Genomic DNA, 23,783 nt, shown 5'->3' with positions numbered 1-23,783 from the left:
CCTTTCTGAAGCCATCATCGAACGCGTGGGATCCCATTTACGAAATGAAATCTTTTATTAATGGGACATTTCAACACTTCTCACATCTCGACCACTCAGGGTTTGTTATAATGCCTGTTGAAGAATATGCAATTCGTTTCCGTGTTGAAATAAACCTTTCAGTATCTCTCCCTTTAAACATGGTAGCGTCTATCTGTTCTTGTAGCAGTATGGATGCTGATACTTTGGCTCAAGGCGTCTCTCTAACTGGAGTGGATCTTCACAGCCACAACCTTCCTAATTATTGTTACCTAAGGAGATAATCTGACTTGACAAAGCGAATCTATAAATGTGCCTTACATATTTTACAGTTTATGTTAAGTAAAAGGGTCAACTTAATCATATTAATGGAACTAATGACGTTAATCAGTACGTTAAATCTGGTCTATAATTACTGCTGGACTACCAGGGTGTGTTAATATATTATTTAAAGTTATAAGTGTTCATCAATTTATTAAAATTATTTATCTGATATTCTTGCCCCGGGCGCGTGAGCCTGACTCCCTGAGACCATAGGTTCAATTCCCATTACATATGTTTTCGTATAGTGTTGTTTCCATCGTGTTCCATGACAAAAACTTATATCGGAAGATACGATGCTTCATCAAATCATCATCATCTTACATTCAGCATGACACAGACCCCACTGTCCTGACAAACTCTTAATATTTTTATAAATATGCACAGTCGACATTTATAATCAAGGATTTATAGCCAACGAGTCTGAACCTTAAAACAAGAAATAAAGACTAATCCCAGCAATCAGGCCAAGGCTGTGCCATGACCCGACAGTTTCCCCCTATCTCAAACCGATACCATGCGTGGGGCTTAATCATCGCCCTGATGATGAACGCAGCAAGTACCTCTGAAATATTGATAAACTCCTACCAGACTACAAGATGCTTCAACATAGAAGACAGCTACTTTCGTTCTCACTAAGAAATAAAGAATTCGTTAATTAAACCAATATCGATTAATAAAATGTTCGCATTCAATGGGGAATAATATATTTCGTACTATCATATTACCAGCTTCTTTCTCATTTACTGTATATCTTTCGTATCTTTATCTGCTTCCCGCATTTCTTTCCCAGCTTTTTAAACTTATAACAGCGAAGAAAATATGAACCATGATATATATTACAAAAGCACTTCTTAAAGCTTGCTTGCGGTAGTATCACTTATAAAATAAAAGCAGTTTGCCGTGTAGTGCATTACCGAGAAATTTCGAGGCCTCTGCAAGCTGAAGAGAACACAAACATCAAACTGCTTTGTATGAAAGTGCAGATATGCCAACTTTCGTTTTGTCTTTGCGGGTATACTGTATCCAACATTTCAGACTCTCCTTTACTATTGCAGGCATAAAGTCTGTCATTATGATCAATAACAAGCCATTATCAGAATGGACAAAATCAACGATAAGATTTGGAATTACTTGCTTATATTTGTTTAAATCTTGTCAGTCTAATCACAATAAAATTCCTATTAAATATTAAAATATTACTATAATTAACATTTAAATATTTAAAATATATTAAAATGATGTTCTCTATCGAAATGTTCGATTTACATTAGATCATCACTTTTTTACACGACATGTTTCAGTTCTAAAAGAACTATCTTCAGGTGTATAAAATTATAGAAACTTAAATATAATTTCTTAAATGCAACTTTTAGTCAGATGTTTATCAGATTTCAAGTGATGTTTTCTTCCAGATTTCATTGTATTTTTAATATCGTATTCGAAGTTGTTCTGTATTTGTACGTCGTGTTTAACATGATTTTGTGTGGGTGAACGTTTTGTTGTTGTTTTTGTATCATCCTGTACAGTAAATAATATAAAGACTAAATGAATATTAATAAATTAGAAATAGAAAATAAAATAATATATTTGATAATTTAATTTGAAACATACCATGCTTATGATAAACTGGTGTAGATACTGGTTATCCAATAGTTTTTATAAGCATAGAACTTTAGATTGATTAACAGCAGAGGAAACTGTACATCCTAGAGAGAAAAAATTTCGAAGCAAATTCAAGAGGACAGAACTGAACTCCGTGGTCTGATGTCTCTGCTCTAATCATAAATCTGCGACATTGTGAATTGTGAATAAGAAGGCTGAAGTGGATATGACGCAGGAAAGTAAACACAGCTTCAGGGTATTTAAAAGCCAATGTTTGACTTTAAACTAGTATGTAACTTAGTAGCGGTTAATTAGAAATAAAAGTGTTTTAGTCATGTTTCTGAAGAGCTGAAGAGTCTTAATTCTATTGGTGTTGTAGATCAAAGTGTGATACTCTGATATCAATTACTGCAACGTGTGCATGTTTCATAAGTTCCCTATCCGCGCTTACACACAGTGTTAATAAAATAAGCCATTTACTTCAAAATTTGAAATATTCGCCAAGTGAAATCTAAAATTATGGAAATGAGCGTACAATATAAATTGTCGTTGAATTCTTGTGATAGTTTATCGCGTTTTAACACGAGCATAATTTGAATTACGAACAATATCAAATCAGAATTACAACAGTTTAAGACCCATCATAATCCTGCCTGTTGCTCGAAACGCTACGATTTGCGCGTACAATCACGATAATTTTTCCGACTGTTTTGTATGGGTCTGAAACATGACTTCTTTCTTTGGACGTAGAATATAAATTACAAGTGTTTAAATAAAGTATCCAGGAAATTATTTTAACCTAATAAGCACCAAAGTAGGTGGGCAAAATTGAATGTTACATGTAATGTGTTAGCCTATGCCACCTAGTAGTTGGAATTGTATTAAAGTAGTACTGAAATGTTCATAAATTAAATTCGGTCGTAAATACTGAACCAAATTTATGAAATAGTAACAAAGAGCATTACATATTGTTAAACAATATAATATGACATATTATAAATTATGGCTAAAAATCATTAAGATGTCGTGTAATTGATGTAGTGTAGCGAATGATTTCACACATTGTAGGATGATTTGCTGAAAACATTCGAGCTGAACAGATAATTGAAACTTTTCCATCATTGCCCAATTAATATAAATTCCCTTCTCTTGTATTCAGCCGCTCTAAGCCTTTACTGTCACCACGCGAAACTCTGTGTTTTATCCAATGTATCTCTATACAGCATTAAGTCCGCTGCTTTTGTCAGCATAAAAGCACGTGATGAATCCTACATCACTTGTCATTCTGTTTTCATCCACTTCACACTGAAGATGCTGTTATTAATTACGTGCGATAGTAATTTGGACCCACAGAACACCAAATATTAAAGGCACAATGATTGATACAGAAGGTAGGTGGGTTGTATTATGTGACCAATGAACAATAATAACCTAAAACCAGCAGGGGCACCTGTTCCTACAAACTATCACAATTCACGATCCCCGCATAGCAGAGTGTTGTTCTTGTGAACACAGCAGGTTGAAATGGTACACGTGACATTGTATTTTTAATTAGCTAAGCTATGGTTACCAGGTTCTGTGTGCCGCCTGCGTTAAACTCACTCTCTGGCAAACACATCTTGAAACTTTAACGCCTCTAATAACGAAGTCTGCCAGAGGACCCTATTCAGAGGCAATTCAATTAAGCTCTCATCCACAACACCAGTTTTTCTGATATATTCTTAATATCATCGTGCCATCTGCGTCTTCTAAGCAGTCGTGTGAAAATTACAGCCTTTATTTAACTCAAATTCTATGCATCAGACCCATTCTTCCAGCCCAGAGGTATCTTTACTATAAAAATTTGTGATTTCGTCGTCGTCAATAAATTACGTCATCAACAATGTCAACTATAAACAAACGTGTCTTACACAAGATTTTAAAACGCAACCAACCCCCCCAGAAGGGGTTGGTTGCTTTTTAAAAACTTGACCACCCCCTCCGAGGAGCTCCGAAAGGAGCGTTCTGCCCTAGTATTTAATAATCACGACGTTTCGACAATCGACTCTAATGTTGTCTTGCTGTGTTGGTTGGCATACTGACCGATTTCTATTGTGTTATTCTACAATCAGTGACTACATTTGTAATTCAACCATGAAGATTTTTAATACTAGAGCAGTACGCTAGCCACATACTGCATATATGTCAGTGTAATAGTGACTAGTGAATGAAATGCACTGGATATCAGTATATTCCAAATTTTGTGATTAATTATAAAATACTGACATTCCCAATTAAAGCGATTAATTTTTATGTTGTGTCGTCAAGGAGTTAAAGAAGATCTGTAATCGCTATAAAACCATATTGAACCCTTGCGTGGCCACAGAGAATGAAACCTGCGTATGGTTCATGTTTTCATTTAATTTTATAATATAATTGTCAATTTATTATTACACGTGGCAAAAATTTGATTCTCTAAATAGGAAGTTACATGACTGACCAATTACCGAAAATATATTCAATTTATTGGCAGTTTTAGAATGCATAGGCACTTTTCCTTCCTGTGGTAATATCTCGGCAATTGTGCTATGTAGGAATCTGAAATATTTAAAGAAGAGTATTTGAAACATGCGATCCAAAACTCCCTCCCTAATTCAGTGTGTATAGCCATTCTGCTGGAATTTATAGATCAACTAGATCTAAGTGTTTCGGGATCGTTTGCAATCCCTCGGAACGCCTGTTAAAATATCGCCCGCCCGCCCGCCCTCCGTCTGTCTGTCTGTACGCACGAAAAACTTGAGAACTAATAAACACATTTTTGTGGCATGTTAACTGGAGGTTTTTGTGAGGAATTCTCGAGTAAGTTCAGCTTTTATTTGCTTTGTATAATTTTAATGATCACGCAGTGAGGAGGGTTTACTAAAACGTGTTTACGTGTTCATATTTTGATTAAAACCCGGTAACTTTTTATTATGAATAAATGAAGTTGGGACTGCCATTTACGACAAGAATTAGGAGAGAATATGTCTTAAACCCACGTAGGAGTACTGAGTCTGCATTGTAACGTTCGTTGGAACTTCAGCTTACGTGATATTGCTGAGATTCAATTTCGCCCTTGGCCCACTGTTGCCCTGACGTATGTAAGGTAGAAGTTTTCCGCAACCCGCTCCACCTGCTACCGAGTGCCAGAGTCGCTGATGCCTATAGCACAGAAAGAGAAAAGAGGACAGCAGAGCCAAGCCAAGACCTGTCGTCAGGCACCGAGAAATGCCGTCCCAAAGCACATCCACAGGTTCGGGGCGTGGAATTACAGGCTACAATTCCCGAAACTGCCCGAGAAGTGTGGGACACTGCCCAGCCGTCACGTCATATGTCCCGTTTGGTCCATTTCGTAGTAAAGCGGGAGTACCTCTTAATTTCATCGGGTCCCTCTCTCTATCCGTCAGTCTCCGCCTTTGATGGGTCTCATTTCAATTAAATGTGGAGGTAATGATCCTCACTAATTACAATGCGTTCGGAAAGTGCACGGTGACTTTTCAAAGTCCGAAGTGTAATGAAATTATTCTGTTCTCTTGAGAGACTTCAAATAAAGAAAGAAGCTCGAATGTGATTTAGTGGTGGCAATTTCCCACATTTATACGAAACTGAACCTGGGGGTGGAGAATAATTTTAGTAAAATTTCGGCAAGGTAATGAAACTGAAAACTGTCAGGATATGCAATAGACCACACAGAATTTAAAAGGAAAATAGCCTATACAAAGACTATTGAATGAAATAATAGATTATTACAGAGAAAAAGTGTCAATCCACCTTAACGGACCGGAAGAGAATATGGTCTGGAAAATTATACTTCGCCAGAAACTAGGACGTCGATATATAAGAACATTTAAAGGACAATTATGAAGTAGGAAGAGACTTAAGGAAAAATAAGTTTCTGTTTATAAGTGGATTTTCAGAGAGGAAATATGTGTGTACATGTAGGATTAGAGGTTTTCACGGCGGAGTCTGAGTTGTAGCGCCGTGTAGTCTCGTAGAAGTTTACCAACGTTTCAGAGGTCCCTGCTGCCTCCATCATCAGGGCTAATCACCCTGATGATGATGATGATGATAATGAAGGTAAGGTTATCGAAATAGTGGCTTCCACTTGAAAGTTCTCCCTCAGAACTTATTTATCATCGAGACAGTAGCTAAGATAAGAATTAGGGTATTCAAAAACTACTCGATGCCAACTGCTATTTAATTTGGCCTAGCTTGCTACTGTATTCTGCAATGCCGACATTGATTAAGTTTGAATTCACTAGCCTGCCTCGCACGCTCTACAACTTTCCCTGCTGTTTTCAGCCGCCAAATCGAGATTACAGGAATAAAAGGGAGGGGAAAATAAAGAAACGGAGAGGGCGGAGACTTTGAGAGAAAAACAATAGGAATTACACTTGTCTCTTATGGAAGTCCTGCGGTTGAGAGAGACAGAAAAGGAAAAAATAAGGTTGAATTCCCCCTCTGATACTGTGTCACACTAGAATGCCTAATAGGTCATGTTTTTTTTTTTTTTTGTACACTTGGCCTAACACCTACAGTATTTTTCATACAGCTTGAGATTTAGAGGCGCGGGATTTTAAGCCCAGTGATAAGTATGTTGGACAACCTGCTTTCGTCCTTTCTTACGTTAATTCCTCTTAAGTCTCTTACCTCTCTAATTTATATTTCCCTCTCAAATTCGCACAATTTAAAGTATTCCTTATTCCGCTAAATCCTCAAATACTGTAGACGAAGTTGTTTGTCGGCGTCATGTCCCGTAACAGCTAAACGGCAATATATCTTACAAAAACAGATCCTTTATTGCAATAAAATATGTGAAATTGCTTTGATACTGGGTGCCCAAATCAGCCAAAATACTAGACAAAATAAACAATTGTGAGAAGGACTAATTACGTCTGCTTTCTACCAAATCCTTCAAACCATATGACGAATCTGCATTAACTTTAATTGTACACTTCAATAATTCTCGTCTGTGTATAATTTCCAAAAGAAAGTATTCCTACGTCGTTAAATTTTCCAACTATAACACTAAATACTAACATCGCCATATTTGTAATTTTAACATACTACATATATAATGTATCATATAATATAATATATAGGCGTGTGTATAAAATATTTCCACACAAACTTGGCAGACATAACTCCAGTGATTTATTCTAGATAACATTTTCGGAGGTCGACATATTTTACGTTCTAAAAACCTTCAATTAAAGTTAAATTTTTACCTAAAAAAAATTCAAGGATCCTGCATTAAGTGGTGCTAGTGTGTTCCCACCTTAGAATTTTGCACGGCTGCCACGCTACTGTCCTCGAGTGGAACTCTCACGCACTGTGTTCATTATGATACTGTCCAATTAGAAAGCACAGCCTTCCCATCTAAATGTCGACGCACGGCTTGCATCAAAGTAATATGAACACATTCAGATATGTGTTTATGCAGATGAGTATAAATAGGACCGTAGAAAACCTCTAAATACCTTCAAGGGTTAGCATAGACCGTACCGATTTAAACTATCAATTTCAAAGCCTGGAAATACGAAATTAACAGCAAAAACATCCACTAAGCGTACACGTGGAGTGTGCCTAAAAAAAACCGACCCACTTTGACAAACTGCCTGTAAAATAAACTCTGCTTAACCCATAAAGACGAACATTCTTTGCCAATGTTGTATATATTCCAGTATTTTGCCCTGTAGTTTGTAACTGAAATCGTGACTGATTATGTCATCGTTACAAACGAATGTGAAAGTAAACTATTTCGGTTGGTTTCAAATTACGCTCTGAAGTTGGCATACTGACACCTACGCCCATCTAGTGCCGAAATTAAGAATGAGTGGAGCCATACCTCCAATTCCCTATACGGCTGCATAACGCGGTATTTAACTGATAAAAATAAATTGTTGATTGCGGCAATATGAAATGCAGCGAAATTTAAACAAACGAAAAACGCTCTTCAATAATAAAATATGAGAAATTAGAATGTCATCCATACATTACCTATACTAATTAAAAATTTTCAAAGCTGTACGATGCAGTGGGTTACACTCTTTGACATGTAGAAATCAACGTATTCAAGTACAACATTTAAGGTTTCAACGGCGATGCGAGTACAGTAATATTCTGAGTTTAGGGCTCACTACTATAATTTAAATGTTTGTAATAAAATTATATAGTAGAAAACGAAAGCACTGTGTTCTGAAAAATATAAGAACTTCAAATGTAAGTTTTATACGTATAACAAGATGGTACTCAAAATAATTATCATTGATGTTCAGTTGGTGTGGCGACATTCAAAATATTCCTCTTTTGAATCAATACACACACTTATACGCCTTGCCTAAGACTTACGACATTTCTGAAAGCAATTTCCTGGACAATTCGTCCCGTAGTATCATCGCATTAATCGGCCTTCCGGAGATTGAAAATGTGTTCTTTTGAACAGAATTTTCGTTTGTATAAACACGAGAAACTACACAACTTTAAGATCTCTTGCTCCAGTACTGATGTCTGATTTCTATGTAAAAGAATCTCACAGAAAGATCTGTGCTTAAAAGTTTCATTGGCATCACACAAATTTCACTTGTGTGGTAAAATATTCCTAATTTTTCGTTTGCAAATCCTCATAAACGCTCAAGCACATTCAAAATCATCGCGTGTCGTGGATGAAAGAATTCTACATTAATAACAGCGTGTTTCGGACCTACTTTAACAATTTTTCTGTCTGGAAGACGACTTAATTTTCCGCTGTATACTTTAACGAATTATGTTTGTTTCTTTTCATTTTGCAGATAAATGAAACTTATCTTCAATAAAACACGAAATTTTACTCAGAAATAAATTCAATCTCAATCATAGATATTATTCCTCAGTCGAATTACAGGTTCCATGACGCGGCTCCTCATCAGTGCTGCCATCTGTACGCTATAATTTAGTATTTATTATTCATTAATCTTCTAACATTTGAGGCTATGTAATCTATGTAAGCGACGTTTGGTAAACCACAAATAAATCATAAATCAATACAATGAAGTATTCCACGATATGACTGGAATTCAGCAGATCTGAGGTAGCAACGAACTGATTGGGCACTGAGGGTGTGTGAGAGGAAGTGGAATTATTGTGGCTCGATCCCCGTCCTCCAGTGAACAATGTTGAATGCTACTTCGCTACAGATTTCAATTATAATTTGACCATACCGATGTTCATTCGTAAGCCAGTTAATCTGCCTGCTGCCTTATCCTAGCCATAGCGTGAGAGAACAGGCCAAGCCTGAAAAAACGTCTGTTCCCTCCACATTGAAAACCATTTACCACAAAACTAATCACAGCATTCGGAAGCACAAGTAATTTAAATTCAATAGCAGCCCTACCTACACAGTTCTGAAAATCTAATCACGTGTTCACCCTATCGTAGTCCATTACTCACAAAAATAACTGTTTATATATTTTAAAATAACGTATTTAACAGAAAAATAACCATGCCTGCTTCATAATGGGTATTCGGGATGCCCGGATTCAAATCTCGGCCCGGAAACCCGCTATTCTCATTCCGGGTTTTTCGTGGTTTTCCTCAGACAGGCTACGACCGCTTCCTCCGTATCCTTTCCGATTCATTACCTACTATCATCCTCTCATTCGACGCTATGTAGTCTGAGCTGTTGAAAAGCGTCGTAAAACACACTACAAAATTATTCAAACAGAAAAAGGCTCAGAATGTTGTGATAAAAATGTCAACAAAAATCATTTTATTAATCAACTTGTCTCCCACGTCGTTTATTCCCTAAACTTTAATGAGTAATGACTAATAATTAACTCCTGTAAGAAAGATTTATAGCAACTTAGAATCCTGGTTGTCCTCAAAATTTAACTCTCGGTTATAAGAGCATAATGGTTAGTGTTCCATCAGCTAGTACGTTTATTATGTCCGTATATGTGACATTTGCTACTAATTGCTTTTTAATTTATAATTATGATTATAACGAGTAAGTTGTGGCTTACGCTCGCCGCGAGTGTTAACAGCGCCAGGTTGGCTGTAGCTGGCTAACGATGCATTTCATCTGATAGGTTCTGTCGTGTTCTAGTGTATCGACTGCTACTGAACTTAACATGGCTAACACGACCGCCTTTATCCTAAATTATATTTTCTTCTGTTTCGTTGCATGTTCAAATATAATAGAAATTCTCAAAGACGTTTTAGAGCTCAATTGGATCTGATTTTTATGCTATTTGTTAGTTTTTTGTGGGATTGAATTTCTGGTTGCAAATCAGTAAACAACAATTTGATCCATACGAATCTAAATTAAATTATAATTAAAATCTTAGCTCAGATCCCCAACACCAATCCGATCAATCTTTCGGCAGATTAACAGTACGGAAGGAAAAGCAAACACGACCTCATCTTGAACCTTAATTATGTACAGTTTGTGCAAGTAGCATGCAGAATGTAACTCGGAAACCAGAGTAAACTCCAGGTCGTTAACTTCTCTCTTGGATTTAAGTTATTTTACATTTCACTGCAAAATTTGAAACAACGTTCCAACAAATTAACGCGATTGCAAGCTACGCTCCGAAAAATCATAGAGTTTTCTGTTTTACTTACTGCTTTACGTATATAAAATTTTCTTTTTCAGACTCTTCAGATTTCCAGTTCGCTCGCTTTTAAAAGCGCTCCACGTGTCTTTCTATCATAGAACTAAGACTGTCTGCCTCTCTGCATGAATGTATAAACATTGAAACTCAGCCAAGCAATCTCTCAGTCTCTCTTTACATTCGTTTTTATTCCAGTTTCTCCTCTTGCTTTCCTTCACACGATTCTGAGAAACCTTTTCCTTGGTCCAATAGCCCCTCGCTCCCCTCAGTCACCAAACCCAACATTCAGTAAGAGTGGTGTAATTTAGTTTCCGAAATTCCATCAAAGTCTTCCAATTGGTATTCCACTGCAAGCTGGTATTCACAAGTTAATGTCACTGGTTTCGCTCGTCCTTTTTAAGAGCATTTTCACTCCCTCCTTTCCTTTCTACTACCACTCGCTTAAATGTCTAGTAAATCAGCGCCATTATTACTGTTGCTTTGAATATAATACATCTGAACTCGAATTAAACTATCGCTGAATATTCTAATAAGAGCCAACATAAAGGTCAGGCCATATAAAGGAAATTCTTTACAGGGTCTATTCTGCGCTCAGAACCATCAACATAAGCATGAATTTCCACTGTGGTACTTTTATATCAGTCACTTAAATGCGTGAAACGGAATTTCTTATTACCAGCTGTAACTGCCACAGACACCGTGAAGATTTCTGTCTTCTGGGTTGTTGCGCTGTGTAGTCTGGTCGATGTTAACCAACGTTTCAGAGGTCATACAGCCTCCGTCATCAGGGCGATGAAGATTTCTGTCTTCTGGGTTGTTGCGCTGTATAGTCTGGTCGATGTTTACCAACGTTTCAGAGGTCATACTGCCTCCGTCATCAGAGTATGAAGATTTCTGTCTTCTGGGTTGTTGCGCTGTGTAGTCTGGTCGATGTTAACCAACGTTTCAGAGGTCATACTGCCTCCGTCATCAGAGTATGAAGATTTCTGTCTTCTGGGTTGTTGCGCTGTATAGTCTGGTCGATGTTTACCAACGTTTCAGAGGTCATACTGCCTCCGTCATCAGAGTATGAAGATTTCTGTCTTCTGGGTTGTTGCGCTGTATAGTCTGGTCGATGTTTACCAACGTTTCAGAGGTCATACTGCCTCCGTCATCAGAGTATGAAGATTTCTGTCTTCTGGGTTGTTGCGCTGTGTAGTCTGGTAGATGTTTACCAACGTTTCAGAGGTCATACTACCTCCGTCATCAGAGTATGAAGATTTCTATCTTATTGGTTGTTGCGCTGTGTAGTCTGGTAGACGTTTACCAACGTTTCAGAAGTCATACTGCCTCCGTCATCAGGGAGACAACCCAGAAGACAGAAATATTCATACTCACCGCTGTGAAAACCTCAAATCATACAACTTACACCCTATTTGTGCCAAGATTGAATATTTAGTTTGATTATGAACTATTAGCAAACACAGGCGTATCTCAAAGAATAAAGAAATAATCATATTCTAAAACTGTCGTTATCAGATCGTACGTTAAAATTTTGTTGTGATTCGGTTCCCTTGAAGCAGGAGTTAGGAGTCTACTAAAAGGAGTTTGACAACTTCATAACATCTACCGAATTAAGCTATGCACGGTCACATATTTTGTAGGTCAGGCTATACCACTGCCGAGTGACACCTGCTACTGGGAATTTTAATTCTCTTTTCCTGCCTTCATGGACTAGGCTAAAGCCTGTTCTGACTCCGTGACCACCATTTAAATGTATTTTCTGCACAACATTACTTTTGTCTGTAATGAAGCGTGAGTTTCGGGAGTCTCATGGCACGAGTGTTCTTTTTGTAGATTTGGGTTAATGTCTGTATCTTTCACTAGCTTCTTTCGTATATCTCGGCGTTCAATTTTGTCTGATTTTGTGCATTCCTTGGCACTTCTTAAAAAATATATTCTCCGATCCTCAACGCTTTTGGTTTCCATTACGCATATTTAAATTTAACATAAATTTGTTGGTACAGCCTACTCTTTATAAAATTTCAAACTTCGTCTTCTTCCTAATTTATCGTTACTTTTCAACGGCCCACATACTTCTCGGTACCGATACGTTTTAGGGTCTATTTATATAGGAACGTAAAGATAACGACACGAGCCCTTGCCGATTTTTCAGAAAATATTATTCAACGTTTTTCAATGGAACTGTTTATATTGACTCCGAGCTCGTCCGTTCCACGAACGAGTCTCGTCCAACTTACGTCTCCAACGATATTTTTCCTAAACAGTTCCATTGAAACACGTTGAATAATATTTTCTGAAAAATCGGCAAGGGCTCGTGTCGTGCTCGTGTCGTTATCTTTACGTTCCTATATAAATAGACCCTTAAGAACTGCAACAGTGATGCTATGATGATAGTGTCCTACCAACATAAAAAAAATAAAATTAATTATCTTTGAAACTTAGTACTGACACATCACACAAAGTAATAGGCCTAAATCGTGGTTTACGCAACGTACCATACCAATTATTATTACTGTTATCAAATAAAGGAGCTTAAAATGGGCAGGGTTTGTAGCACGCAATAAATGTAGATACAAAAATTTTTGGATTGGAAGAATAATATTAAAACATAGCTTAATGAAACAGCATGTTATAAAGTAAACTGGGATCTTGTGACTCAGGTATCGTTCAGTCCCGGGTTCTAATACACACGGCAGTTAAACTTGGGATCATGTAAAGGGTTGAAGATGCATTGACTGGCCTCGAAACTATAACCCTCTCAAGAAGGATCCGTGGAATCAATTAATGTTTAATGAATTTTTTAAAAATCCTGACTCCGATTTCTACTTCGTATCATTTGTCTGTACACATTTCAGTCATTTTCGCACATTTAAAACTGCATAGGCGAACTGTACCGCATTTCAGAACAGAGTTTGTGTCGGGTAATATGAATACCGCTGAATACAGTCAGAAGTTCAGTTCTATTGGAATGACAATAAGAGGATTTGATTTCGCAGCGTTCGAACGCGGTGTTCTGTCACATAGCTCCGACCAAATATACAGAGACGCTTTGACCTTTAGGCACATAATCTGTGGAAGTTTCGCCAAACTGTGAGGGGCGCAACACCGGCGAACCGCTGCATTCGAACCGTAATTACAGTATTCTGGTTTCAGATCTAAGAATTTTAGTTCTTAAACAAAATATTCTTCTTTTTCTTTTAACATTTCTCATCCAGCAGTTACATTATAGCTTAATGTATGCGTAATTCTATATAAGTTCTTCAGAATTTATAAATTAAGTATTAATGCCTTTTGCGACACTAACTCCGTGAAACAGAGTCCTCGAGAATCTAATATTCGCTATTTAAGACGCCACGTAATTTAAATTAACATGCGAGATGTTCAGATTACGAATAAAAAATGGTGTCTCTCTATTAAACGTAGAGAAGAGTACATATTATAAAGTTCCTCATAAATGCACTTTTCTCTAAACTAATGTCTCACAGCAGCGAGTGAGTGTCGTCGTGGCGTGGAGTCTGGTAGACGTGTACCGACGTTTCAGGTATGTTTGCTGCCTCCACCATCTGGGCGAATTCTTTAACCAGGTTTATATTCCTAAATTATTTAAATATTCTGTATCATAAACACTGATTATTTAGCTTAGACACGTTTTCTTAATTTGTTAAAGGAATTGTAACGCACTGAAAATGATTACACGAAGGAACTGTTTTCTGTGTTATTTTCTGAAGTATTACGTAGGCCTATTTTGAATTTATTTGCATGAACGTTCTGGTAGTGCGTCATCTCCTCGAACCTCGTTTCATTTTCATATGACGCAAAATGAGATGCATAATGGATACAGGCTTATCCCATGAGAATTTCCTCAGTTCTTCCCCAATTTCTGATCCAGACATTCCACCATTTCCTTATACTCCTCGTTCCATAACGCACAGAATTTTTGGCCCTTGCAGCTATTCCAGAAACTCAAATGGAAATTTACTAGATCGATACCGCATGTTCCAAAATCCTCTTCATTTCACCATTAATAACTACTGCCACAACTCAGCTCACCTTACGTAATCTTTGCATTCCAGACACGTCTTCTAAACAACATAGAAGTCACCAATGCCAATAATTACAGTAAAACAAATCAACTGTCTACAAAACTAATCAGTAACACGAGTAGCTATGTTACCGATAAATACTTTGAGTCTCCTGATGAATCCGTGGACTACCCTGAGCCGATATGGCCCGTGGGTTGCCAATTGAGGAACCTTGCATTGTGTAGTATAGGATGTTTAAGTCACTAACATATCCCTAGTCTCGGGCTCTCTTCTTAATGAATTGTCACTCCCGCTTTTGGGAGTCTGGACCACTTCTGTGTCGTTGGGAGACACAGCTGGAAGATGGAGCCACTTCTGTAACAGTGGAGAGTTTGGGGCCGAGAGAGAGAGAGAGAGTAGCGTGGCGAAACTTCAGCTATAATCAAAGTTGGCTCGCTTCCTCCCATCTGCGTGTCACATCTGATGACCGTCAAATTCAGTTCTCCGCCCCTCTCTTTCAACCCTTGTATGGGTACGAAAGCATGTAAACCTAGGAACCAATGAAAGCATGCCTCGCAAACACACTCACCTGAAAGCCAAAATGGTTTCCATCAAGTGCATTCCCCTTTGCTCAAAGTCTTCACAGGTTAGTGCAACACAAAGACTAATATATGGCAGCAGAAACCTCATCTAAGTGACGAAATTTGCGTGCAAAATAGATATCATCAAAGGACCACTGAGTGTTCCTACCTTAGTGAACATAAATTCAGTCTTTACGTGATATTACATTAATTTACAGCTTAAATTACAATTGCTTTTACTTCCAATATTATTACAAAAGGAAATAACACAAAATTCAATAAATATTGGCAACTGTACACATTAAAAACTGCTTTATAATACGTAGATTAAACACACAAACTATCAAAATGTTGCAGCACTAAAAGGTTATTATTGTAAACCGGTTTGTACAGACAATTAGGGAGAAATAATTAATTCAAACACATTTTTCATGGTCTCACACAGTCTTTGACATTTCAAATACATTCAACTTTTACAGAACCTATTGTGGGTTCAGAGAGGATGAAAGTACTTGTCACATTGGCAGGTCATAGAGTATTCAGCTGAACAGAGTCTGGCCCCTGGACACATATGTTTAAACACTTACAGACGGTTACGACAATATCAGTCTGAAAGTTTGCCGAATAGAGGTCTTTAAATTTTCAAGGTCCTTCCAAAGTCATTTTTTCAAACGAATATTTCTTCCGAAGTGACCATACTCATATCAGACAGGGGTCACGGAGAGGTCAGCGTCATATAAACACAACACCGCATAGTCACGCTTTTAAAATCTTGGCGACTTTAAGAAATTTTGAATGAATTGTGACTTTCGTTATAGCGAACGTTCGTAAACCGAGAGTTGCCTGTACTGTATATATAGTGTTCATGGAAGTTATTTTTTCTTCGGTTACTCCTGTTTCGTACGATCTATTCTGAAAATCTAATCACATTAAGTAGCATGGTGGAACGCTATAAGCCATTACAGCTAGAGCAGGAAAGTTAAAGCAACGTCCATGTTAGTTAAGAATCTTCTTGTCGTATTGGACTGCTGCAAAATACAATTTAATTTTCTCAGCCTCGATCCAACTTTCAAAATCAGTGTCTTCTCTTGTTTACTTTTTCCTATATTCACTGAAGAGTTACTTGTCTATTTGACTGTTTTGTCACTCGCCTGCTTTCTTTTCTCCTTCATCAATTACTTGGATCCTTTCCCTTGCAGGCTACGTAATTCGTAATTTGCAACGCTGAAAAATTCTACCTTCATTCTTTCACAAGGGAATACGTTTCAATAAAAGACTTGTAATAGATTCTAAAAAAAATTCTACCACCATGCTATTACGAAGGAATATGTTCAATATATAATATAAGTAATATTAAAAATGTATATCTCCATACTTTAATCAGGAAATAGCCTGTGTTTCAGATACAAGTTCTGTAACACTATATTTATATTGATTAATTCTACCTCCATGCTTCAACGAATAGAAACGTTTCAGATATTACTTAATTTTAATATGGCCTATTGAAAAAAAATCCACTGTCATTTAATGAAGGAAATATATTCCATGCACAGTAACATTGAAAATTCCTACCGCTATACTAAATTAAGGAAGTTTGTCATATAAAACATCTATAATATTATTATATTTATTTAGTGTTCTGTCTGACAACCGGTCCATATGAACAGGATCCTTCCATCCTTTTCTCGGACTGGGACCTGTTCATATACGTTCTTGGCAGATGATCCAGAAGTGGTTTGCCATTGCCTTCTTCTGTGTGTGAATGGAGTAATTGTTGGGATGCCACGGAGGAAAACTCCGTGTTGCCTAGACCACGGCCTTGCCCAACACAAGTTATAAATTCGGGCACCGCCGGGAATCGAACCCGAGACCCCAGGATTACAAGGCCAGCGTTCTAACCGCTAGACCACCGTGGCTCTAATCTATAATAAGCATACTAAAAATTCAACTTCTATGTTTTAAGAATTAAAAATTATTTTAGATACGAGCTTTGTAGAACTTAAAATTCTACCGGAATGTTCTGATGAAGGAGCATATTTCATAAACAAAATCTGTAATACTGAGAAATTCGAGCTCCATACAATGAACAATTTTCAGGGCCTGGAATGTGGTGTGTAATGTTAATCTACGTTTCTGCCCCTGGCATTTGGATAATATTAACTGGAACTTCAAAAACGTACAACACATGACGTCCTTCAAAATGCCCATCCTACTTCGCAGAAACAACCAGTAAAACTCCAACATTTCGTTTAGTTCTCTCGTATTCTTAGGCCGTGTTATTTCAAATATCCTCTATGAAGCTGCTAGTGTCCTATCCCTACTCCGTCACGTGCTTTAATTTTTATCAACACAAAGACATAGTTTTGTTTGGACGATCCCACAGTAGCTACGTCCTAACGAAACGTCTTAGGACAGCAGTTTTCTTGCCTTTGCGCCAATGCGAACACCAAACACACAGTCCTTGTTGATCCTTTCCTTCTTTATCATCATTCTTCCAGTTCCTACCGTAATCGGTCTGTCTACTTTTGTTTGCAGTGTTCTGCTCTTTTCCCAAACTCATTCCTGTCAATCAACCGTCCACTTCAGGGGCGACCAAGATTACGTGATTAAGTGCAATTTATAGTAAACCAGCTCTTCGCTTCTTTACCTAAACGACGAACATCAAGTTTTGAAATGCAGATTGTCATGCATGCTACTAGTAATTTGAGGACAAGGCTGCTTCTCAATTAATTCTTATTAATTCAAAAACATTTTTCTACAAGTATTAAAATAATTCCCTCTTCAGCAAACTCAAATGAAAACACCTGACTGACCTTCAATGCTAAGTCCTGTTATTCCGTTCAGCTGCTCTGAGTCACCACACAGACTGCCCATTCACTTTCCACTTTAACATACTTCACGAATACTTTACTCTACCACGTGGTATCAGCTGAAAATAGGGAGTGACCGCACCCTTCAATTCATCACAACTTAACACACGTTCAACCACACCGTATGTACGCCGCGTTATAGAAAGAGTTCTTCGTTCTAATTCAGCTGATTCCAGTTAAATTCTTGGATCTAAAACCTGTAACCCTGAATTACATTTCCCGTAGTTTTATTATGTACCTCCAATAAAATTCCGTACTTTGCATTAGCTACTTTACCAATTCAGTAATCATTATCACATCGTTGTTTTCCATTCGAGGTATATATTCTGAAGTATTATATAATCGCCATTAATTAAACGGATAAATGTGACATTCTCGTATAATTCGACGTTAAATAGCCTACCTTCCAAAAAATCTCGATAGCAAAAGTTACGAAAGGCACTATACCAATCGATATGCATAGCTACAATCGATTTTCCTATATACTTTACCAATTCACTAATCATTATCACATCGTTGTTTTCCATTCGAGGTATATATTCTGAAGTATTATGTAATCGCCATTAATTAAACGGATAAATGTGACATTCTCGTATAATTCGACGTTAAATAGCCTACCTTCCAAAAAATCTCGATAGCAAAAGTTACGAAAGGCACTATACCAATCGATATGCGCAGTCGTGCAATACAACATGGCTGTTCGGGTGAACTGTTCAGGAATGTTAGGTTATACCGAGTTTCATAGTCATAAATTAATTCTATCATAGCAGTTCAAAGTCTAGTTATTTAATACGCATGCTAACGTGATTCACGAATGGGAGCACAAGACTTAGGTAAATTTAGGAATAGTAATACTGTAGTCTACACAAATACATACGCATCACTACAATTTATAATTGATTTCTTCCAAATTTCAAATTTAAAGTTGAATAGAAACTTTAATTACATATGTGTCGTTACCTAAAGCTAAATTTATTATAAATTAACACTCGAACTCTCAAGCACGCGACCACGCGATAGCAGAGCAATCTCTGATCTGTATTTCACGTCATCACAGATGAGAAGAACAAGCAATTCACTTTATATCGATTATCTTAAAATATGACACACAATTTCCCATGTCGATTTACGCCATCTATCGATTAATATATCGATTAATCTATCGAATTAAAACATCCACTTCTTCCTATTCTTCTACCACTGATTCCATGTAATGCCAGCCCGTCCCTGTCTTTGTCTTTTATAAACTGAGTGAAGCATCTACTTCTTGGTCGCTCAATGCGCCTATTTCCTTTAAAATTTAATTGTAGTATCCTTGTCGGTGTTCAACGTGCATATGAATGCACTACCCAAGACATACGATAAATTAATTTCTAAATTTCAAAACCATCTACTAAATGAATTTCTCTGGAATCACGAAGGAACTGCATAAAATTTATTTTAATCAAATTCTCCTTTGTATTTCTGGTAATTCTTGATTAATATAAGGAAATTGGTTGGTTAGTTTCATGACGATTTCGGAGAGGTTAGTCAAGGCTAGTTGTTAACATATGAGCCAGCACAGAAGTTTTCCACTTTTTCGTCATAAAAATTTAATAACTTCTCACAACAATTAGACGTTAATGCACTAGTGACATAACAGAATAAATGCTAAAAATATCTGCATTCTTCACTCAAGCCGTAAGAAACGTCTCAGCTGCCTTGATCAATAAACTCTGGGTTGTCACTAAAGGTTTATATTGAATTTTGGGCACCACTGCTTTATAACCTAATTGATTCCCTATCTGTCTGCAGGCCTGATTGTCTGTCAACTCGTCTTCGGTTGTCCTTTCTCTCGGGACGGAAGATATACTAACAATCCCATTGGTTCTAAAGTTCTCAATTACTGGAAGGCTCTTTTCTTGTTCCAGATCCAGAAGGGTCCAAGACGTTGTGAACTCCTCACCCCACTGCAAGTCTTGAAGCAAGGAGCTCCTTTCTCTACCCATTCTCGTTAGGGGGCGAAGCAGGGGCCTCCTCTACTATACAACGCATCGCATTGTTTGCATTTCGGCTTCTGATTCATCCATATTTATGTAATTCTACAGATCTTTTCCGCCTACGACTCGGATTCTCCCCCCCCCCCCCACCCAGCAATCCCGTTATTTTTTTTTCCTTTTATGATTATTTTTGATCGTCACAGAAAAAGACATACGTCAGACATTTTACGACATTTTTTAAATAAAAATCAAACTTATTAGTTGTATGCATTTAACTTCAGCAATGCAAAGAAACTGATAACATCTTAACCATTTAAAGATATTTGTATCAGCTGTTTTAACGTTGAATAACTCTGCAATCTGCCCGCAAAGCGTATTTAAGGGTATAAAATGATTTTCAGAATAAACAGCTGTTATTCATTTATCTCTTCGAAGCCGTACTCATCTAAATAACAGATTTATGGCTATGAGTCATTATTATGAATTCGAAAAAGAACCCCATTTTTTGTGAGACCCGTATTTTTTTTGTTTCGATTGCATTAGTTAAATTCTTACGTGCAGGTAATCGTAATAACGTATTGCAAAAGAAATCAGTGATTAGCTGGCAAGTCAGTAGGATAACTAGCAGAGTTCATCTTTGCAACCCCCAGGACAAGCGTCCGTTTGACGAAAACACTTTTTCAAGAGCAAATTAAAATGTCTTCATCGCATGACGGGATTCAGAAACGAGAATGTTGAAAGGAAAAGTAAAAATATACGACAAGAATTACTGCTACAGGAAGTTTCATAAACAGCTATTGTGTTAAGGAGGTCGGACAATGAGATCAACGTAATAGTAGACACATTACTTAATATTCAAAGCAGCCAGCTTGTGTCAATTGCAGTATTACGCGTAAGATACTAAGCAACTCAAGTAGAAAGCTCGCTTACCAGCTCGAGAACAGTGATCTAATTGAATGCACTGAACCCGAGTTTATAAATGCTCAATCACGCGATTAACAAATTAAACTAGAATTCAATTTACGCATAATGGATAGCACATACGATATTTAACACTTAATACGCTGTTACATACTCACGATTATGGTTTGCCACAAAATGTTATTTCCTCCCAATTTTTTTTAAACTTTCCAAGTTACGTAGAGTTCAATGACAGGGTAATCTGTGAACGATGAATTGTAATGGATATGAAAGGAAAAGGGCGTGACTAATTATTGGCATTAATACAAAGTAGTGTGAGGTTGATAATCTGAATATATATATATATATATATATATATATATATATATATATATATATATAACCCTCTCCGAAGCAGAGCATGAGACTGTGAACATGTAATTTCAGAAACCGCGCGTAAGAGTGTCTCGGTCAGAGATCGTGCGACCAGAATATAATCTGGACGTTTTCCGACCCAATATGAAACTCTGGGGAACATTTCATAACACCAAAAAGACGGAAGGAAAACGATGGAAGGGGTAATGTTAGGAAAAAAGAAATACAAGAAACAAAAGTTCACGAAAGACAAAAAGAATATCATGCAATTTATCTCAAGGGATAGGAGAAAAAAATGTCCAAACCTTGCTTTGGGTCCAGTAAAAGAAGGAATTATGGAACGAAGGGGGAAATAAAGAATAAAATAAATGCTAAAAAGAAGGAACACCCGGATTTTCTGTTCGCAGGGGATAACGGCTTTTAAAAGTTTTATTTTACTAAACTGATATAATATTTCTCCGTAATGCAGGACCACTAAATAAATAATTTCATTCAGTAAACAAATTTTCACAGTATACATCTTCATAAATGTACGTTATGAATAAAGTTCAAACAGTTTTTAGACATTCTTTCTAACTCTCGACTACTTCTATTATATTCATGTTACACATTCAACCCAGAAGATGGAAGTAGCATGTTACTTCGAAACGTCGGTATACAACCAGAAGACGACATGACGCCAACAGTGCAGACGAGATTTATAGCCATCGTCCAGTCCAAACTGGCCTAAGTTGCGGTCATAACCATTTAAAACAATTCACTATCATTGTATTCACAGTATCTGCAGTCACATTGACGTCATATTTCCTACGAACCTTTTCTCTAGAAACAAAATTTCAGACGCAGGGTTTAACAACGATGATTAACCTAACAGGTTCAGAACATGTCCAGGCCCGTTCCACACAATTTGCCACGCAGACTCAAGCACGGGAGGGCGGTGGAAGACTTGTGTGTCAACACGACGACGTAGAGAGCTGACATTAGTGTGTTTGTCAACTCCTACCAAACACGATGGCAACAACCAAACCCACAAGTATATATAGACCCTCGAACACAATGAATGTTTGGGCAGTTGGAACAGGATGCTGAAGAGACATTTGTGGTTCTAGAGAAATGTATGTGAGTGTGCGGAGAGTGGGTTCAGAACGCAGTACATGTATCCGACAACTACGATGATCACGTGAATATCCTGGGGCAAAAATATTATGTGTTGCCCCCGATAGGTATCAGCAATCCTGAACATCCACTCTTAAAACTATTTATTTTACATCCATTTTAATATTATCCTCCGACTTATGCCTGTTTTCCACGTGGGCTCTTCCCGTTAGGGCCTCAGACATTTTTTCATCTTTCCCCTGCGTGTTTAAGGATCAGACACGTCTTTAGAAGTAACTACGTCAGAGCTCGACAGCCAACTGCTGGTAACCGGTGGCGTTTGACCCACTGTTGCCTTGAGCAGTCAACGAAGCTACAGGTGAAGGGGACAAAGCAAATAGTCACAGGCAGAACACGTGTTTGTATAACTAATCTGTATTGCATTTGGTCGGGGCATAATTGATTACGCTATCGGCGCTTCAGTTCCCCTTGTATCCTGAAAAAGCAAATCTCCTCGTTGCACTCTGTAGTGTAATGACAAGAGAACAGTATGCAGGCAGACAAAGCTGGCGTCCTCTTACAGAACAATATCGAGTATTCGTTCATTTTAAAGTAAATCTCTTTCGAACATCCTGCCTCATTATTTCTTTCCAGAACAGAGACGAGCTCAGTACATTCCCTTCTTACCATTGATCAAAATATATAAATAATCCCAATAAAATGAGTGGGTGTAATAATGCAATTTTTATACGAGACGCTCTGAATGACGAAGAAAAATCTGCTATAGACCTGCATCTTTGAGCCAACAGAAGTAACAAGGAAGTCCTTGGGTGGCTGGAATACCACGGCTTCTGTGATACAACTTCGTGAGTTAAGATTCTTGCCAGCGCATCCGCGAAAAGACAATAGAAATGAGACGTGATCAGACCCTTTATGCGTGATATTTGTCTCAAATTTTCATTACGGTTCTTACTTACTGGAATGACTCATATGGAAGGGAATATTTATTATTTTCTTTGTTATTCCACAACTATGATATTGTTATTGCTAATTCCTTCTAACACGATAATCAGTAAGACGTACAAAACGACTTATTTGTTAGGACAGTACGTTTTTGCTCAATATTCTGACACCCAAAATGCCAAAGGTCCCTCCGTTACCCATGTAAGAAGTCAAGAATTGTTTAAATTATCTTCGTGAAATTTAATACTGGAAAATTTTCGCTACAATTCGTTGGTTAAGTTCCAAATCTCGTTAATATATGACAAAAATAATTCACACTTTACATGAATAGCTGCGTGTTTTTTTGCAAACATCTCGGGCGTTTAATTCCAATCAAACGAATGTAATTTTTTCCACGAAAATTATATCTTCAAGTTTATCCAGGAAACCTACCAAATAATCA

General features: G+C 37.3%; 1 long non-coding RNA gene across 1 annotated transcript in view; it reads left to right on the top strand.

Annotated features, from left to right (window-relative positions):
* The window catches only part of LOC147874034 (uncharacterized), a 335,478-nt gene extending 314,202 nt beyond the window's left edge, over positions 1-21,276 (top strand). The window contains exon 3 of the long non-coding RNA XR_015534676.1: positions 19,940-21,276. This is a non-coding gene — a long non-coding RNA (uncharacterized LOC147874034). The remainder of the gene's footprint in view (positions 1-19,939) is intronic.
* The last annotated feature ends 2,507 nt before the right edge of the window (positions 21,277-23,783 follow it).

Source organism: Zootermopsis nevadensis, unplaced genomic scaffold, assembly GCF_977971745.1.
Source record: "Zootermopsis nevadensis isolate Lab colony 2312 unplaced genomic scaffold, Znev_1.0 Znev_ptg000011l, whole genome shotgun sequence".
In the NCBI taxonomy this organism is placed as follows: Eukaryota; Metazoa; Arthropoda; class Insecta; order Blattodea; family Termopsidae; genus Zootermopsis; species Zootermopsis nevadensis.
The sequence above is the reverse complement of the archived record's forward strand: the minus strand, read 5'-3'. Positions and strand labels throughout refer to the sequence as shown.